This window comes from Gymnoscopelus microlampas (assembly GCF_963454915.1).
Source record: "Gymnoscopelus microlampas genome assembly, chromosome: 22".
Lineage (NCBI taxonomy): Eukaryota > Metazoa > Chordata > Actinopteri > Myctophiformes > Myctophidae > Gymnoscopelus > Gymnoscopelus microlampas.
Genome location: NC_139959.1, coordinates 41607140 through 41626085, shown reverse-complemented (window position 1 = coordinate 41626085; position 18946 = coordinate 41607140). Strand labels below are relative to the sequence as shown.

At 41.3% G+C, this 18946-nt stretch overlaps 1 protein-coding gene across 1 annotated transcript in view; it reads right to left on the bottom strand.

Moving 5' to 3' along the window:
- cdh7a (cadherin 7a) overlaps positions 1–18946 on the bottom strand; it is a gene marked incomplete at both ends in the record, with an annotated part of 341167 nt that overhangs the window by 158230 nt on the left and 163991 nt on the right. The window lies entirely within an intron of this gene.

Here is an 18946-nt window from a genome sequence, read left to right as displayed (position 1 = left end):
CGTGCGTATGTGCGTGTGTGTGTGTATGCATACGTACACGCGTGCTTGTGTTCGCAAATAAAGATGTTAAATGTGTGTGTGTGTGCGTGCGTTCGTCCGTGCAAATAAAGACGTTAAATGTGTGTGTGTGTGTGTGTGTGTGTGTGTGTGTGTGTGTGTGTGTGTGTGTGTGTGTGTGCGTGCGTGCGTGCGTGCGTGCGTGCGTGCGTGCGTGCGTGCGTGCGTGCGTGCGTGCGTGCGTGCGTGCGTGCGTGTGCGCGCGTCGTGTGTGTGTGTGTGTGTGTGCACTACGCACACACGTGCTACGTGTCTTTCTGATTAGCCCATTAACACCTGAGGCCCCGATTCTACAAATGCCGTCTAAATCAGTTGCTCGCACACGTTCAAAAAATGTTCAAAAATAGCAGATGTAGCTTGCAGTCGTGCCGCACTGTGATTTTGTATAACTGCAAATGTTGAATAGCCAACGAAAAAAAATCTATATAAGAAAATGAGGTTTCACATCAACAATATATTTTCTTTCAGAGGAGAGCTAGACCCAAAATCCAGTATACTGTACACATTAAAAGTAGGAATTGAAAAAAATCCCAAAAAGGAAGCACATCCGAAATTTCAAATCAATGGAGGACAAAGTACTCACATTTCCACTTGTTTTTTGTATCGGCACACACCAATAAACGAACGCTTACGCGTTTGGGCTATGAGCCTTCACCAGAGCAAACAATCTAAAATGACACAGATGCTTTCCCGGTGTTAACGGGTTAGAATAGCAAAGATAGCACAGCGTATATAATACGTATTATACACTACAGTATATTGCCTGCCTGAACAGCAGGTGGAGGAGGTGGAGGATTTATAACCTGCCTTCAGCTGTAATGTTCTCTCTGTATGGGTCTATGGGTCAGGCAACGCAACACTGGAGACACAGACACACACACACACACACACACACACACACACACACACACACACACACACACTCTCTGTATGGGTCTATGGGTCAGGCAACGCAACACTGGAGAGAAGAGAGAGTGCAGAGTGCAGCCTGTGTTGATTCAACATTCAAGCTCCAATGGTTTATCCCTTTAAGAACAGGAACGCATCTGTGTCATTTTAACATGTCCTTGGCTAGTCAAAAATAGCAGATCTACAAGCTCCGGATGCCACTTTTGTTCCAGGGACCCCTCAGAAGAAAAGATTTGAGTTATATATATATATTCAAAGATGTGCACACATTTTCACGATTTGAAAAAAAAAAGAGCAGATCTACAAGCGCAAACTATGAGCTTGTAGATCTGCTATTTTCTTTTTTTTTTTAATCGTGCAAATCTTTGAATATATACATGTTTTTCAAAGCAACATGTTTTAACTCAAATCTTTGCTTCTGGGGATTCTACAAATGAGCTTTTAGATCTAGAAAAAACTGTGTGCAAATCTTTGAATATATATTTTCTAAAGCGAACATTTGTGAAATATGTTGTTCCAGCTTCCCCCAGAAGCAAAGATTTGAGTTACAAATGTCCGCTTTGAAAAACATATACATTCAAAGATTTGCACACATTTTCACGATAAAAAAAAAGGCAGATCTGCAAGCTCATAGCGCGGCACTCGGTGCCGCGCTATGAGCTTGTATGTCTGCTATTTTTTGTACAGCCAAAGTATAAAATAATGGTTTAAGTGGTTACACGCAGATGCGTTCCCCGGTTGTTTATGGGTTATTGCCAATATCCCACTAAAGGTCAGTGGGAATCTGTCTTCAGGATATACATAGGTTAGACATACGGCAGAAATATTATATTCCCACGCACCACCATGCTTATCAGCGTTATTAGAGGACTGTTATGGAATGTACAAAAACACAAACAAATCAAGGTTTATTATGAAACCCATACTGTATAGTGCAGGGGCCAACAGAACTGTAAAAAGGTCGGGAAAGTGATTTTTTTTTGGTTCAAACAAACTCATTTTCCATCTAAAGGTTAAAGCACTATATTCTGATAGTACTCGTTGCTATAGAGAGTTTGATCAGTAACAGCTTGGTCTCTCTCTGTCTCTAAACCGTTTTAATAAAAAAATCATTTTTTTCAGGAGGGAGATGCAATTTTTTCAGCCAATCATGAGAGATTACCCATTTATCAGCTTTAGCAGCAGAAAAGGTTAAAGCACGATATTCTAATATTCTGATTGAGAGTTTGAACAGGGGGTCAGGGGAGGTCTGCTAATTTCTTTGTTTAATCACTTCCAATTTCACTTGTATAATCTCTATCCTGCGAGTGCGAGTTCTCTCTCCCGATTGGCTAAACTTGGTATCCTGACCTGAAAATCCATTTCCGTTTTATAAAGAGCTGGAGAGACATGGAGACTTAACTCATCGGTTCCAGGGGGTCCACAGGTATTTATTAATCATATATTTTTTTCACAGAATCAAATGTTTTATGGTCATTATTCACCAGGAGCCTGGATGGCTTAAACATTTTTTTTTAATGTCTATGGGAAAAATGAATGGGCTCTGGATCGGTGGAACCAGATAATGTCTACTATTGCTCTATACACTAATGAGTACAGATCAGTGTAACAGAGTGATCAGTACCACCAGGGCACAATGGAAACAGGGAAGCATATATGTTGATCAGTGGAGAGATTAACGTAGAGATATACAAGGCTATCTAAAGGCCACGATGCCAATATCTTATTAAGAAACGGATCATCACAGCAAAACCCCCATCCTCCTATAGCTTTGGCGTCATGGGTGTAAAAAAAAGAAAAAAAGACACAGGGCTAGAAAAGAGAGAGAGAGAGAGAGAGAGCAGCTGCTCAGTACACATGGATATGAACATGGCCTTTTCTCTCCTTTTTTTTCCCTCCACATTTTTTTTTCTCCTTTAATTAGATTTGCACTCCTTCCGAGGGGGATGGAGCGTGCTGTTAATAAAACACAAGAACCCATCAAATTCAGATGTCACATTCACACGTCATATTGAGACACGCTCTTTAACCCATTAAGGCCTGAGGTTCCCATTCTACAAAACGTCTTCTAAATAATAACAGTTTTTTCTTTTTTTTAAAGCATACGTTGCTATGTCAGTGGTTCTCAAAACTTTTCATGTCAAGGACCACCCAAAATTATATGTATTTGGCCGCCCACCCCCCATCTCAAAATGTTTTGTTCCAGGGACCCCCATCTCAAAATGTTTTGTTCCAGGGACCCCCATCTCAAAATGTTTTGTTCCAGGGACCCCCATCTCAAAATGTTTTGTTCCAGGGACCCCCATCTCAAAATGTTTTGTTCCAGGGACCCCCAGAAGCAAATAATAGAGTTAAAAATGCTTGCTTTAAACAATATATTTTCCAAGATTTGCACACTTTTTCGCGTTTTTTTCAAAAATAGCAGATCTACAAGCTTTATTCAAATCAAAACGTGACACAGATGTGTTCCAGGTCTTAGTGCGTTAAATGCCCCCCCCCCACCCCTTTTATAATGTAATTAATCCTCTCTTGCAGACACCTGGTGTTTTCCGACAAACCCTTGTCATTTCTGACTTCCCAGGTTTTCCGTGAGTACGGTATTATTAATGCGGGACATGGTTAGCAGCGCTAATGCGCTACGTAGCCGCGCGGCGGTTTGTCCAGCGATGCAGAGCCGGCGCCGTAAGCTCCTCTCTCTCTCTCTCTCTCTCTCTCTCCGAGGTGTGGGGGACGTGTGGCGGCGTGCATCGCCCGGGGGCGGGTGGCTGCCTGGCTTCAACGGCTGTTCACGCCTCATTGAGTTTTGCCCGTCAATTAGAACACAGTCCTCTCACACTCCTCACCGCATTAAGCCGTTCAATCCGGGATACGCATATGTGTGTCATTTTTAGATATCTTTGGCTATTTATTTATTTTTAATCGTGAAAACGTGTTCAAATTTTTGCATATATACACTTCTTAAAGCAAACATTTGTACCTCAAATCTTTGCTTCTGGGGGATTCTACAAATGTCTTCTAAATCTCTAACAGTTTTTGAAGTGGTTCTCAAACTTTTTCTTGTCAAGGACCCCCAAAATGATATGTATTTGGCCGTGGACCCCCATCTAAAAATATGTTGTTCCAGGGACCCCCCAGAAGCAAAGATTTGAGTTAAAAATGTTCTCGTAAAAGAAAATGATATACAAAGATTTCCACACATTTCCAGAATGTTTCAAAAATAGCAGATCTACAAGATCATAGTGCGGCACTCGGTGCCGTGCTATGAGCTTGTAGATCTGCTATTTTGGAATAGCCAAAAACGCGTTCCCGTTTACATCCAAAATGTATTTGGCTGCGGACCCCCATCTCAAAATATGTTGTTCCAGGGACCCCCCAGAAGCAAAGATTTGAGTTAAAAATGCTCACTTAAAAAAAAATTGCAGATCTACAAGCTCATGCCCATGAGCTTGTAGATCTGCTATTTTGGAATAGCCAACGTATAAAGTAATGGTTAAAGTGGTTACACAGACGCGTTCCCGGTCTTAATGGGTTAACATTTCGGCGTCACCTTCAAAACCAAACTACAAGCTATCAATCAATATATATTACAAAACGCCATCTTATAGTTTCCAGAAATACCCTGGAGCAGGAGCACGAGGAGCACGCGGAGGGAGGAGGGCAACTTATGTGTTCCTCCTACATTATGCATTGCGTTTACAGCTCGGGAAGTTATTGGAGCTATTCAGGATTAAGTACTTTCTCCCCCCCCCCCCCACCCCAAGGGCACCTTGTAGATTCAATTTGGGATTAAGGACCCACAGTAAAGAGACTTTGCAATACCAAAGTGAGCTGAGGATGTATAACGCACAAGCCCAACACCCAGGTCACATAAAGCCCCCCACATCCCCTCTCTCCCCCCTTCCTAGACCCCCCCCCCCCACCCCTAACCATTAGCTCACTGCCTCTTAATCCATTGAGACCGGGAACGCATCTGTGTCATTTTTTTGGGGGGATTTCTTTGGGCTATTCAAACAATAGCAGATCTACAAGCGCATAGCGTGTCACTGAGTGCCGCGCTATGAGCTTGTATATCTGCTATTTTTCGTAGAAAAATCGTGAAAATTTAGAAGACATTTGTAGAATCCACAGAAGCAAAGATTTGAGTTACAAATGTTCACTTTAAAAAAATATATATATTCAAAGATTTTCCCAAATTTTCCCAATAAAAAAATAAATAGCAGATCTGCTATTTTTTTGAGAGCCAAAGAAATATTGAAAACGACACATGGATGCGTTCCCGGTCTTAATGGGTTAATCGCTGGTGCAGTATTGCTGTGTGTAGTAGAAGCTCAGAGAGTGTATTTCAGCGACCGGGCACTTTGTCAAAGTCACTCTCCGCTTATAGCCGGCCTTTTCCCAGCAAATGGGACTAATTAGTAAAACTTGCAAAGACAAGAAGCCACAACACAAATCTTTGGCCCCGCGTTATCTTAAAGGTGACGCCTTGCAGCTTTTATGCTATTATAGTGTGTGAGATGTATTATAGGACTAACGTTATGCTAAGCTGGTGTGCATGTTCAAATTATAGTCGCTATAATTCTCTCACAGGATGAAGCTTCCAACCCATGCCAGTTAGCCCACGTGTACACCACGTGGAAACCACATGGCCTTGCCCGCCCCCAACCCACGCCCAGTTAGCCAATATGCAGACCATGTGGGCCCGGCATGGGTCTGCCCAGTTCAAGCCCCCACGCCCAGTTAGCCCATATGTAGACCATGTGGGGCCCTCATAATTTTCCCAGTTCAGGCCCACGCGGTACCCAAGTAGCCCACATTAAAACCATATGGGTCCCATGTGGGCGTGCTGGCTGGGCTTCAATATACAGGGAGTCATAGTCACAGTAATTGTGTGAATCTATGTGCTCTAGGCTCTCCCTAGGCTGGCAGAGGTAGTGTAGCGCCCAGGATTACTTAGACAATTGGCACTGGGTGAAAAGTGCTGTGAAAAGTGTTTGTAACCCGCTGTGAAAAGTGGGTTACAAAAACGTGGGATAATTCTTTTTTTTAAAGTCACAGTAATTGTCTTTGAAGACTCACTCATTGAAGACTCACCTCTTCAGACTCCATCTCAGCCTGTAGCTCTTGTCCTAGCCTTGACTACCTTGCAGGATTATGCAAAAGCTAAAATGTAACTTAGATAACATGTTATGCAGACAGATGCCAGGTCATTGTTGGCCTGGCATCCTATGGTTTGTATAGCTTCAATGTACAGTAGGCTGATGATTGGTTTACATATGTATTAGTTATTATTAGATTATTGGTTTTCTTATGTATTACTGTATTAGATTACTATTTCTATTCATTTGATGTATTATGATGTATTATCTTGTGTCCTTACTTACTGTACTGTAAATCGCTCTGGATTAAGATGGTCTGCTTAAATGTCTAAATTTGTAAATTGTTTGAACAATGGGTATTTTGAGCACATGAATTCTGCACACATGTTCTCACTAAAATATGACGGCACTGTTCATGCAAACAATTCTCTACATCAGGGGTCTTCAACAGGGGGTCCGGGACCCCTAGGGGGTCCTCAGAGTTACTACAGGGGGTCCGCAAAATCTTTATGATATGATTCGGGTTTTTTTTACATTAACCACTTGAACCCTAGCATCTCTATTCTGAGGAACATTAGCCGAAAATAGCCGATCTACAAGCGCACAACGCCTCGCGCTGCAAGGCGTTGTGCGCTTGTAGATCGGCTATTTTCGGCAAAGAGGTTTGGTGTAGGGGGGGAAAAGGAGCAAATCAAGTACCAAGTATTGAAGGTTTAAGTGGTTAAATGTCTGAAATGATTAAAAAAACATTTATACACAGCACTGATGATAGTCAATGAAGCTCTCTATGAAATCTATGAAAAAGTTTAATCTGCAACACAATTGTATGCAATGTAGTGGGGGTCCCTGCTTCGTTTCTCTCTCAGCTAGGGGGTCCTTGGCCTGAAAAACGTTGAAGACCCTTGTTCTACATTGAAGGGATCATCACCCTTAAAATAATAACACCTCCCACATACTGTATAACATGACACACGACTACAGAACATTTATGAAAACAGAGCGAATATTTTCCATAACACATTATTATTATCATACCCTAACCAGAGAGAAGGGGCCATAAACTTTACTTTAGTGCGCAGATACAAAAACACAATAAAACACAAGCGGATCGGCCTCTGAGGAGATTTATACTAGTGGGTATGAGTGGGTAGCTTTTAATAAAGCTATTTGAAAGATCAACCTTGGGATTTAAAGAGCCTACACTTAGCTAATGAAAAACAAGTCATAATTTGACGCTGTTAACCCAATCAGACCGGGAACGCGTCTGTGTAATTTTTTTGGATTTATTTGGGCTATTAAAAATAATTTAAAAAAAAGCAGATCTACAAGCTCAAAGCGCGGCACCGAGTTCCGCTTCTTTCTTTGCTTCAGGGGGATTCTACGAATGTCTTCTAAATCCTAAAAGTGTTTTTTTTTTTAAGTGTATGTTGCTATAATATCAGTGGTTCTCAAACTTTTTCATGTCAAGGACCGCCCAAATTATATGTATTTGGCTGCGGACCCCCATCTAAAAAAATGTGGTTCCAGAGACCCCCAGAAGCAAATATTTGAGTTACAAATGTTCACTTAAAAATATATATATATTCCAAGATTTGCACACATTAGCAGAAAAAAGATCTACAAGCTCATATGAGCTTGTAGATCTGAAAAATCGAGGAAAATGTGTGCAAATCTTAGAACATATATATATATATATATATATATATATATATATATATATAATTTTTAAGCGAACACTTCTAACTCAAATCTTTGCTTCTGGGGATTCTTGGCCGTGGACCCCCTTCTCAAAATATTTTGTTCCAGGGACCCCCCCCCAGTAGTAACAATTAAACAATTTTAAAAAATGTTCGCTTTCAAAAAAATATATATATTCGAAGATTTTCAAGATTTTTCACGATTTATTCAAAACATAGCAGATCTACAAGCTTGTGGATCTGCTATTTTTGAATAGCCAAATATATCTAAAAATGACACAGATTCCTTCTCGGTCTCAATGGGTTAAAAGTGGTGAGCCCTGTTCATTGAGCTTTGAATGGAGTGTTTCGTAGCGTTAAAAAAAAGAAAGAAAGCAGAAATAACTAACGCTAGGAGGCTAATGGAGCTTTATGGCAGCGGGCACGCTGGTTAAACATCACTTAAGCAAATGTCTGCACTCTCGCTGATTGGCATTAGTGTCACCAAGTCTCACCGGAGACCCTCGTTGACGGGTTGTAGTGGTCACACTAACTTTGTTTAAGATCATTGCGCGGACACGTTCGAGTTGTTAAATTGACATTAATCTCGTATTCTATTCAGTTTAATGACTCATTAACCATGATGGGAGCTTCCTGATGAAATGGAGGCTTAATTTAGCTGTTGGGTTGCAGCTGTTGGTTCCTGTTTGCATTTTTAAAGCCTGCCCCTGTGTTTAGTGAAGTGTACTAATACTCAGTATAATCAGATGTAATTTAAAGGTAGCATAGGTGCTATTTTTTGGTTAAAACTAAATGTTAAAGCTCTATATTCTGATATTAATCATTTTTATGAAGTGTGTTCAGTAACAGGAGTCTCCCTGTCTCTCTAAATCTTTAATAGAAATAAAATAGATGTTCAGGTAGGTGACAACATTTCAGCCAATCAGGAGAGAGTACCCATTTATCAGCTTCATTTTTATAGTGTTCCAGTTCCAAATGTGTGTCTGCTCATTTCTTTGTGTCATCACTTCCAAGTTCTCCATCCTGTTTGGATAAAATTGGTATCCCTACCTGAAAATGTATTTTATGTTTAATGAAGAGTTGGAGAGACATGGAGACTCCTGTTACTGAACAAACACTCTATAGTAATGAGTACTATCAGAATATAGAGCTATTTAACATTGTTACTGAACAAACACTCTATAGTAATGAGTACTATCAGAATATAGAGCTATTTAACACTTATTTTAAACCAAAGAAAATCACTAACCCTGCCTTCAACTCTGATATTGTAAGTTACATTAACACTTTGGATTTTACAGTGTGTGGGAACCCCAACATCCAAATGAGACAAAAAATAGCCCATCTACAAGCTCACAATGCATCACAACGCGACGCGTAGTGAGATTGTAGATCGGCTGTTTTTGCCGAAGAGATTTGTGTCGAAAAAATGATTGAGGGATTTAGTGGTTAAGAAAGAGCTGAAATCAGGGTGACATTAAGCAAGTAATGTTTAATTATCCAACAGCAGATCAGCACAGCTATTATTAAAATATTGATAGGTAAAAGAGGTTGCCTGTTACGGCAATATGAATAACAGAGCAGCCCCTAATCTGTCATGTCTAAATTACAGCTTTTGGATCCACCAGTCTTACTCTGGTTATGAGGAGAGTGATTTCTCCAGGCACCCTGGTTTAACCCATTAAGACCTGGAACTTTGTCCTTTTTAGATTTGAGCTTAAAAAAGCATTATTTTACACTTTTGGCTATTCAAAAATAGCAGATCTACAAGCTCATAGCGCGGCACTCGGTGCGCTTGTAGATCTGCTATTTTTGAAAAATCGTGAAAATGTGTGCAAATCTTTGAATATATATATTTTTTAAAGCGAACATTTTTAACTCAAATCTTTGCTTCTGGGGGGTCCCTGGAACAAAATATTTTGATGGGGGTCCGCGGCCAAATACATATAATTTTGGGGGTCCTTGACATGAAAAAGATTGAGCACCACTGATATAGAAACAAACGTTTTTCAGAATACTGTTGAGATTTAGGACACATGTAGAATCGGCTTCAGGTCTCAATGGGTTCAAAAGGAATCGTGTATCATCCTCGGTAAATGGTTCCCTAATAAACATTGGTGGAAAAAGTACTCAAATGTGTTACTTATGTAAAAGTATCAATAGCTACATGTACACAAAAAAACAATGTTGCAACATTATGGACGAACCTGATGTATGTGTTAGCAATATGCTAGTGATGGCTAGCTCTAACCGTATATCTTAACTACATGTTTATGCATTTATTTCATATTTACATGTAGATTTAAGCTCTGACATTTATGTCAGATATACTCTAGTAGTATGTCTAGAGACTTGTTCTGCTCCACTGAACAATGCCATCTAACAGTGGTGTAAAGTAACTAAGTACAAGTAATGTACTTAAGTACAATTTGAGGTCTTTTTTCACTTTCTTTGGCATTTACAAGTTTCAATACTTTTACTTCTACTCCATCTCTGAGGAAAATATCTACAAGATAATCTTATGCTATTTAGTCAACTAAAATTAAACTAACACTAAAACATTTCAGATGACAAAAATATGTCTAAAACTAGATGGAATTTTGGAAGACTATGACTAAAACTGAATCAAAATTTGCTTTCAAAATCAACACTGGCCAGAAGAACCAACAACCCAAAGAGGTCTGTTGTGATCCAACAAACAGGCTGGGAAGGATTGATATGGGCTTAATCATAGTCTGATTAAAACACATTATACACCCGTTAAATTGGGTGTAGTGTCTGCCAAGCAATCTGACTCATCAAAGACACACTCCAACTGTGGTGATGATCCTCATAAACCATAGCTATCTGTGCTTTATTGTTTGCTGTGCCAACCCTGATTCTTCTATCATTATCACATATAATGCCTAAAGATCAGACAGCCAGACTTCTAAAACAGGGGTCTTCAACGTTTTCAGGCCAAGGACCCCCTAGCTGAGAGAGAGATGAAGCAGGGACCCCCTACTCTATATTGTATACAATTGTGTTTCAGATTCAACATTTTTTGTTTACTTGGTCTGCTCTTTTTCCCCTCTACACCTATGCCTCTTTGCCAAAAATAGCAGATCTACAAGCTCACAACGCCGTTGTGAGCTTGTAGATCTGCTATTTTTGGCTAAAGTTATCCTCAGAAAAGGGATGCTAGGGTTCAAGTGGTTAAGGTAAAAAATAAAAATCCTATCACACAAAGCTTTGGCGGACCCCCTCTGAGGACCACCTAGGGGTCCCGGACCCCCTGTTGAAGACCCCTGTTCTAAAATGAACAGCAGTGGTTTGTAAATTGAACACCACCCCAACTTCCCTGGTATCTCACTGCTCCAAGTCAAGCCATGACTCATCTTGTTTCCACTTTGATAGTTTCACCTATTTATTTTTTTAATCAAAGTTCAACGGACAAAGCAATCCATAAATCAATTAGACCCATCATGCAGCACTTTGAGTTGGGTTGGCAGTTGAATTGCATTCTGACCCCAAAGGAACCAAATCGATCTAGATTTCACATTAAAAGTGTGAAGTTCTATAGTACAGTCAATGGTACCCAGAACATCCCGCCAAGAAGGTTTCAGCCTGCATGATTTAGTCCGTCAGTAAGAAGCCCGAGTTCAGGGAAACTGAAAACGCTCCAGAGTTGAAATGAAACTTCTCAATGCAAACTAGATGGGGGGGGGGGGGGGGGGGGGGGGGGGGGGGGAGAAAGAGAGAGAGAGAGAGAGAGAGAGAGAGAGAGAGAGTACACATGAGGCATGTACCTTCCATTGAGACATAAAGCTATGAACCTGGCAGCAGAGGTGGGGCTCAAGAGGCAAAAATGGTGAAGATAGCTGAGCTTGTAGATCGTCTATTTTCCCAATAATTATCTTTGGGAACCGAGTCAAACTAAATGTAATGCCTCAACTCCTACAATTCCACGTACTTGTCAGGGTGAGGGGTCCCCAGTTAAAATATGATTATTTAGCGGGGTCCCCTATTCAAATATGATTATTTTGGGGGTCCTCAGTTAAAATATGATTATTTAGCGGGGTCCCCTGTTCAAATATGATTATTTTGGGGGGTCCCCAGTTAAAATATGATTATTTAGCGGGGTCCCCTGTTCAAATATGATTATTTTGGGGGTCCTCAGTTCAAATATGATTATTTTGGGGGGGTGGCAGCCTGATTTAATGGAGATTCTCATGCCATGAACTGGGCTGGAGTGTGTGCGTGCAATATTTTGAAAGTAAACCAACCACTGGCCTTCAAGGAGATGAATAAGTTAACTCATATACTGCCTAGAACGACTAAAACGACTTCTGTCCATAAGCCATGCCTGCCAAGAACGACTAAAACGACTTTTTAAAAAAAATAAAAAATTAAAAATATATATATATATATTTTTTTTTTGATTTTTTTTTTTTTTTTTGACCCAAAGACCAAGGAGATATGATTTTTCGAAGATATAGACTCCCATACACTTCCTTGTTAACTTAAAACTTAAAAATTCTGTATCTCGGCTCCTGAGTACTTTTTTTTTTCAATGAAAAATATGGCAGTGTTCAAACGCGGCCAGAATAATTCTGGCAGTGAATGAGTTAAGAACCTCTGATCTTCTTGTGAATACAAACGCGTATGAAAGATTCATGTCATTCCTTTGTGTCCATTCATGTCAGGTCATGTTTACATATATGTAGCCAAATGAATACCAAATGAATTTGTATAGACTCGCTGTATTACATATGAAAAATTAAAAATATATATATATATATTTTTTTTTTTGATTTTTTGAGTATACACAAATATACCTGGAGCCTATAGGGCCTATACATCAGCTGAACTGGGGAACTTGGGAACAGATAAAAAATCTGACCATTTATCTGTTGTACTCATTCCAACTTACAGGCCTCGTGTCTGCAGAGCCAAGCCCCAAATCAAAATGGTGCAGACCTGGACAGAGGAAGCTTCATCAGCCCTGCAGGACTGCTTTGAGGACACAACATGGGAGCTCTTTGAACATGAGGACATCGAGCAGTACACCTCCACTGTATTGTCCTACATTAACTTTTGCACTGACAATGTATGCCCTAAGAAGCAGATTACAATATTCCCCAACCAGAAACCATGGTTCAACAATGGGGTGAGAATACTGATCAGAGCCCGGGACACAGCCTTTAGAGCTGGGGACAGGGAGGCTTATAGTAGAGCCAGATCAGCCCTAAATAGAGGCATTAAAAAAGCAAAAAATCAATACAAAAAACGTATTGAGGCCAATTTCACTGACAACAATTCCCGTGATATGTGGCAGGGCATCAGGAATATCTCAGACTATAAACAGATCCCCAGTACCCCCCCCCTTGACTGACCCCACCCTCCCAGACCAGCTTAATGTATTCTTTGCTAGATTTGAGAATAGCAGTAATGCAAGCCCGGACATTAACATCATAACGGAGGGGGGCCATCAGTGTCAACTCACTCTGCAGCCTTATCAGGTTAAACAGGTCCTAAAAAACATCAATGGCAACAAAGCACCTGGGCCTGACGGTGTTCCAGGCCGAGCACTGAAGGCATGTGCTGACCAACTGGCCGCAGTCTTTGCTGACATCTTCAACCGGTCACTTAGGCAAGCGACCGTGCCGACCTGCCTCAAGGAAACCACCATCATCCCCGTACCCAAATCCTCTGCCATCAACGGTATGAATGACTACAGGCCGGTTGCTCTCACGCCGGTGATCATGAAGTGTTTTGAGAGACTGGTGCTGGCCAACATCAAGACCTGCATTCCCCCCACCCACGATCAACATCAGTTTGCCTACAAGGCCAACAGATCAACTGATGACGCTGTGGCACTAGTGCTACACACAGCTCTCTCTCATCTGGAGAACTTTGGGAGGAAGCCTAATATCTATGTGAGATTGTTGTTTGTTGACTTTAGTTCTGCTTTTAACTGCATCAACCCCAGTAAATTGGTAATTAAACTACAGATGCTAGGTATAGAACCGCATCTATGTCTGTGGATAAAGGATTTCCTGACTAATAGGCCCCAAAAGGTCAGGCTAGGTCAGCACACATCCTCCACTATTACATTGAACACAGGCGTCCCTCAAGGATGTGTTCTTAGCCCAATCCTTTACTCTCTCTTCACTAGTGACTGTACTGCCCACCATCATTCCAACACTCTGGTCAAGTTCGCAGATGACACAACCATAGTGGGTCTGATAACAAATAATGACGAGGTGGCATACAGGGAGGAGGTCAGTGCACTGTCTGTCTGGTGCAAGGACAATGACCTGAGCTTGAATACAAAAAAAACTAAAGAGATAATCATGGATTGCAGGAGGGAAAAACCTAGTCACAGTTGTCTTAGCATCGGGGGGGAGGAGGTTGAGAGGGTCTCCACTTTTAAGTTCCTCGGAGTGCACATTTCGGAGGACTTGACCTGGAGCCTCAACACCTCAAACCTGGTCAAAAAGGCCCAGAAACGCCTCTTCTTTCTGAGGAAACTGAAGCGCAGTGGACTTCCACAAAACCTGCTTATCAATTTCTACCGTTCGACCATCGAGAGTATACTGACTTATGCCTGCACAGTCTGGTATTCCAGCTGCACTGATGCAGAGAGGAAGGACCTGCAGCGGGTGACTAAAACGGCGCAATGGATTATCGGTTCTCCGCTTCCACGCCTGAGTGACATTCACTCAAACCGTCTCCAAAACAGGGCCTTAAAGATCTTCAGGGACCCTTCACATCCTGGACACCACCTGCTTCAGACCCTTCCTTCGGGCAGGATGAAGGTCATTAAGGCCAAAACCAACAGACTGTCAAACAGTTTCTTTCCGAAGGCTGTGAAAGTGCTGCTGGACTCGCATGCGCGCGCGCAGCCACGTGCACGTACGCGCACACACACACACACACATGAACAATTTGTGTGAGCTGTTGCCTTTTTATATATATTATATCTTATTTTAATGTATCTCTAATATATGCATTATGGATGCCCCTCGTATGAATTTTATGAATTTTATGAATTTTGACAGGTGACTATGGACTGAACTGACTGACCTATCAAACAGACTAAGGGTTTTTTATTGCTCGAGCAGTGTTTTATATTTTATATCTTATATGTATTCTTTTTTCACCTTGTTGCTGATGCTGTTGTTGTTATGGATGCACTAAACGACATTTCGCTGTATGTTGATCATGCAATGACAAATAAACATCTTATCTTATATGAAGGAAGTTTAACATGTACTTATAGGATAGTCTTAATTGCTTCAGAGAGCAGAGCGTTAACTCTAGGAAATGTGAGGTAATCATCAGTGTTTTAGAACGCTAATGAGGCCCCAGAAGTTTAAGCCTTTGGAAAAAAAAAAATACACAAAGAAATTCACTTAAATCAAAGATTTCACAGCCTCAAAGGGACATGTGTCATTTTAAGAATTCTTTGGCTATTCAAAAAAAATAGCATATGTACAAGCTCATAGCATTGTAAATCTGCTATTTTTGACATTTTTCATTTTTTGAATAATCTTGAAAATGTGTAACTCCGATCTGTGCTTCATGGGGGTCCCTGAACAACATATTTTGAGATGGGGGGCCCGCGGCCAAAAACATATCATTTTGGGGGTCCTTGACATGGAAAAGTTGGAGCATCACTGATAGAGCATTTTTTTTTTCTTCAAAAAACTGTTACGATTTAGAAGACATTTGTAGAATACATATTCCAAGATTTGCTGAACTTTTCACGATATGTCAAAACATAGCAGATCTACAAGCTCATAGCGCAGCACTCTGTACCGTGCTATGAGCTTGTATATCTGCTATTTTTGAATAGCCAAAATATAAAATAATGGTTGCGTTCCCGGTCTTAATGGCTTAGGTCTATAGAACACGCACATGTAAAATATAAAAAAAATATTAGAGAGAGAGGGAGAGGGAGAGAGATCCAATAGGGCTCATCTCTCATCAAAATGATGGCGGAAACATATCAAATAACACAAGAAGGGTCAAAGAAGGAGAGCAAGGGAGAGAGGGAGGGGGAGGTAAGACCTGTAGACTTTTCTTAGTGATCAATAAATCATAAAGCAGAAAGATATCAAGGCTTTGCACAACTTTAAAAGCCTTTAATAAATGGCCTCCGCGCCGACGAGTGTTTCAACTCTTCAAGGCATTGAACACAAGACAGGATCACATGAAGTCTGGGTTTTACCGTCAACCGTACCGACTGACACTTCAATGTACTGACATCTTCCTTTAGATCACTGGTTCTCAACCAGTGGTCCGGGGACCACCAGTGGTCCTTGAGGGGGTTCCAGGTGGTCCCCAGCTAAATGATGGAGAGTTGGTAACCAAATGAAAGATCTTTCATTCTTGAGAGCGTAAAATGAAACCAAATGGACCCTCACGGGTCCATTTGGTTTCATTTTACGCTCTCAAGAGTTAAATTATTGTTAAACATCGGCATTACTTAGTTTACAAGAAGTCTAACACAATTAGAGAATGTAGAAGGATTGTTATTATGATCAAAGTGTGCCTGTTCATCTGGTGCCAGCGGGTGCATTTCTCCTTTCCGACATGTCGCCTTTCCGACGTTGACGAACCCTATACCTAACCCTAACCGCACGCGGAAGCCACTAGTCGGAGTGGTGAGATGTCGGAATGGAGAGTGAACACCGGTGCCAGCATGCCTAAACATATGGTGCCAACATCAATACAACATGGAATTGTGGACAAAATCTCATCCAAGGACAGAGAAATATGCTAAGTTCTGAGAGTCTAAATCTCATCAAATGATGGTTCTGTGACTCAAATGATGAATAAACTAGAAAAAGCCGCATGCACCACGGTAGATTCGAACCCGCAACCTCCTGGGTGGTGGCAGGGACTTTAGCACTCCACCCGAGCGCATTTTTGTCATACAGTATAGTTTAATATTATCTAAAATGGCTCCAACTCCTCCCAGTGGTTAGTCTCTAGATTTGTATTTTATTTTATTAAGATCAGGGTAAATGGCATGAACCTTGCTGGTCATCAAACTCCATGGTGAATCACATAACAACATGCTATCTAAATAACATTCTAAGCATTTATGGTCAAGCTAAATCTTATCTAAATAACCAACACTGTCTCACTACCAAAAGGCATATTTTGACTTTTTTTGGAAAAGTTTTGACCAAACATCAACATGTGAAAGAAAGTCAAAATATGACTTTCGGGGAATATATGATTTACGATTATGTGCAATTGGTACATAACTCGGACGGCGTTGAGTCGGCTCAAAGCAGACTTCACAACGCTCGGTACCGCGACTCGCTCGCTTTAACAGTTTTTTTTTTTTTGTGTTGGACCGTCAACAACGTTGAGAACTTCCGCGTTCGCTAATGCAGAAGTCCCGAAAAGTCAACATGTGACTTAGTGACCAAACATCACTACATGTGCCTTGGAGGGGGGGCAAATAAGGCACATGTTGACTTTTCGGGACTTCCGCATTAGCGAACGTGGACGTTGTCAACGTTTTTGACGGTCCAAAACAAACAAATATGCCTTTTGGGGAGTGAGACGGTGTTGGTATATCTGCATAGTATAACTACAGTAGCGCCTAGATATTATGTTTTGTTTTTTACCAAGCAGCCCCTGTTATTCTTTTGCCTAAGCGTTGAAAAATACATTACAGAAACACTGGGTTCCAGCATGGCATGAGGTTTCTCTTTTAGTTTGAGGATCGGAAAAAGCAACGACATCCCATAAAGCCACAGCGGTGTGTGTGTAATAACCATTGCTGGGGGAAGTAGAGAGTGACGCCTAATATTATGGGAATGGATGCTCCATATTTTTTTTTTCTTTTTTCTGGTGTTTCTTTCCCAGAGTGCTTTGCGTGGAGGTAGCTGAGGCCCAGCAGGACGGTGGCTAATGAGCCAAACAGAGAAGAAGAGAAGCGGCGAGCCAGCGAGGACAGCAGTGTTGCATCGCTCAGCATCCACAGCACCATGAGTATCAACACACTCCAGCTCACACCTTATTTCATACACCTAATTTTATTCCTCTCTCGCTGATGGCTTTTTTTACTCACGTCTTCAACAACGCTGGTGTCATCTACAGTTTATTGCCCCCCCAAAAAATAACTACATTATTATCGATGCTGTCGTTGCAAGAAACCTCCTAACTCTGTACGCTTAACTTTTTGTGTTTTTTTTTGGGGGGGGGAACGAACGGCCCCTACTTGATCGTATACAGTGTCAATCAATTAATCAAAAATAGCAGATCCGCAAGCTCGAAACGACGCAATTCGGGCTGGTGGACCTGCTACTTTTGATAGTTTTGAATTTAAATCGTGAAAAAGTAAGAGTTTTGGAAAATATGAGGTTTCCTGGGTCTATAGCCGACTTGCCCCCCCCAGCCCTTCGACCTACGTGCCCCCCCCGCCAAATGGTAAAACATGGCAAAGAAGTTTAGGGATAATGGGTAAGGCACCGGTGAAAACAGTGGCGTGCACAGACATTTTGAGGGGCAGGTGCTCAAGTAAATTATACTTTTTTTTGTTTACTTGGTCTGCTCTTTTTTCTTTCCCTCTACACCTATACCTCTTTGCCAAAAATAGCCGATCTACAAGCCCACAACGCCTCGCAGCGCGAGGCGTTGTGGGCTTGTAGATCGGCTATTTTTGGCTAACGTTCTCCTCAGAAAAGGGAAGCTAGGTTTCGAGTGGTTATGGTAAAAAGAAAAATCATATCACATAAAGATTTGGCGGACCCCCTGTAGTAACTCTGAGGACCCCCTAGGGGTCCCGGACCCCCCTGTTGAAGACCCCTGCTGTAAACTGGAAAAAAAAGGGCACTTCTGGTCAAGAGGGCAAAGGGCAGTTGCTCTAGCACCACCTAGAGTCTATCTGGGCACGTCCCTGGGTGAAAATAGAGCCCTAAATGCATTCAGCGAAAATATCCGCTCCACCACGCATCTGGGTGCGACTTATTATATCATGAGCTTGCGGATGTGCATTTTTTTGGGGCAGAATCCAATTTTCTCAGAATGTTATGCCTATTATTATCATGACATGCCCATAGGAACGCTAGAGAGTTCATGTGGTTAAAGCATGCTCTAAGTTAAGCAACGTAAATTGAGCATTGTTGACACTATATATATATATATATATATATATATATATATATATATATATATATATAT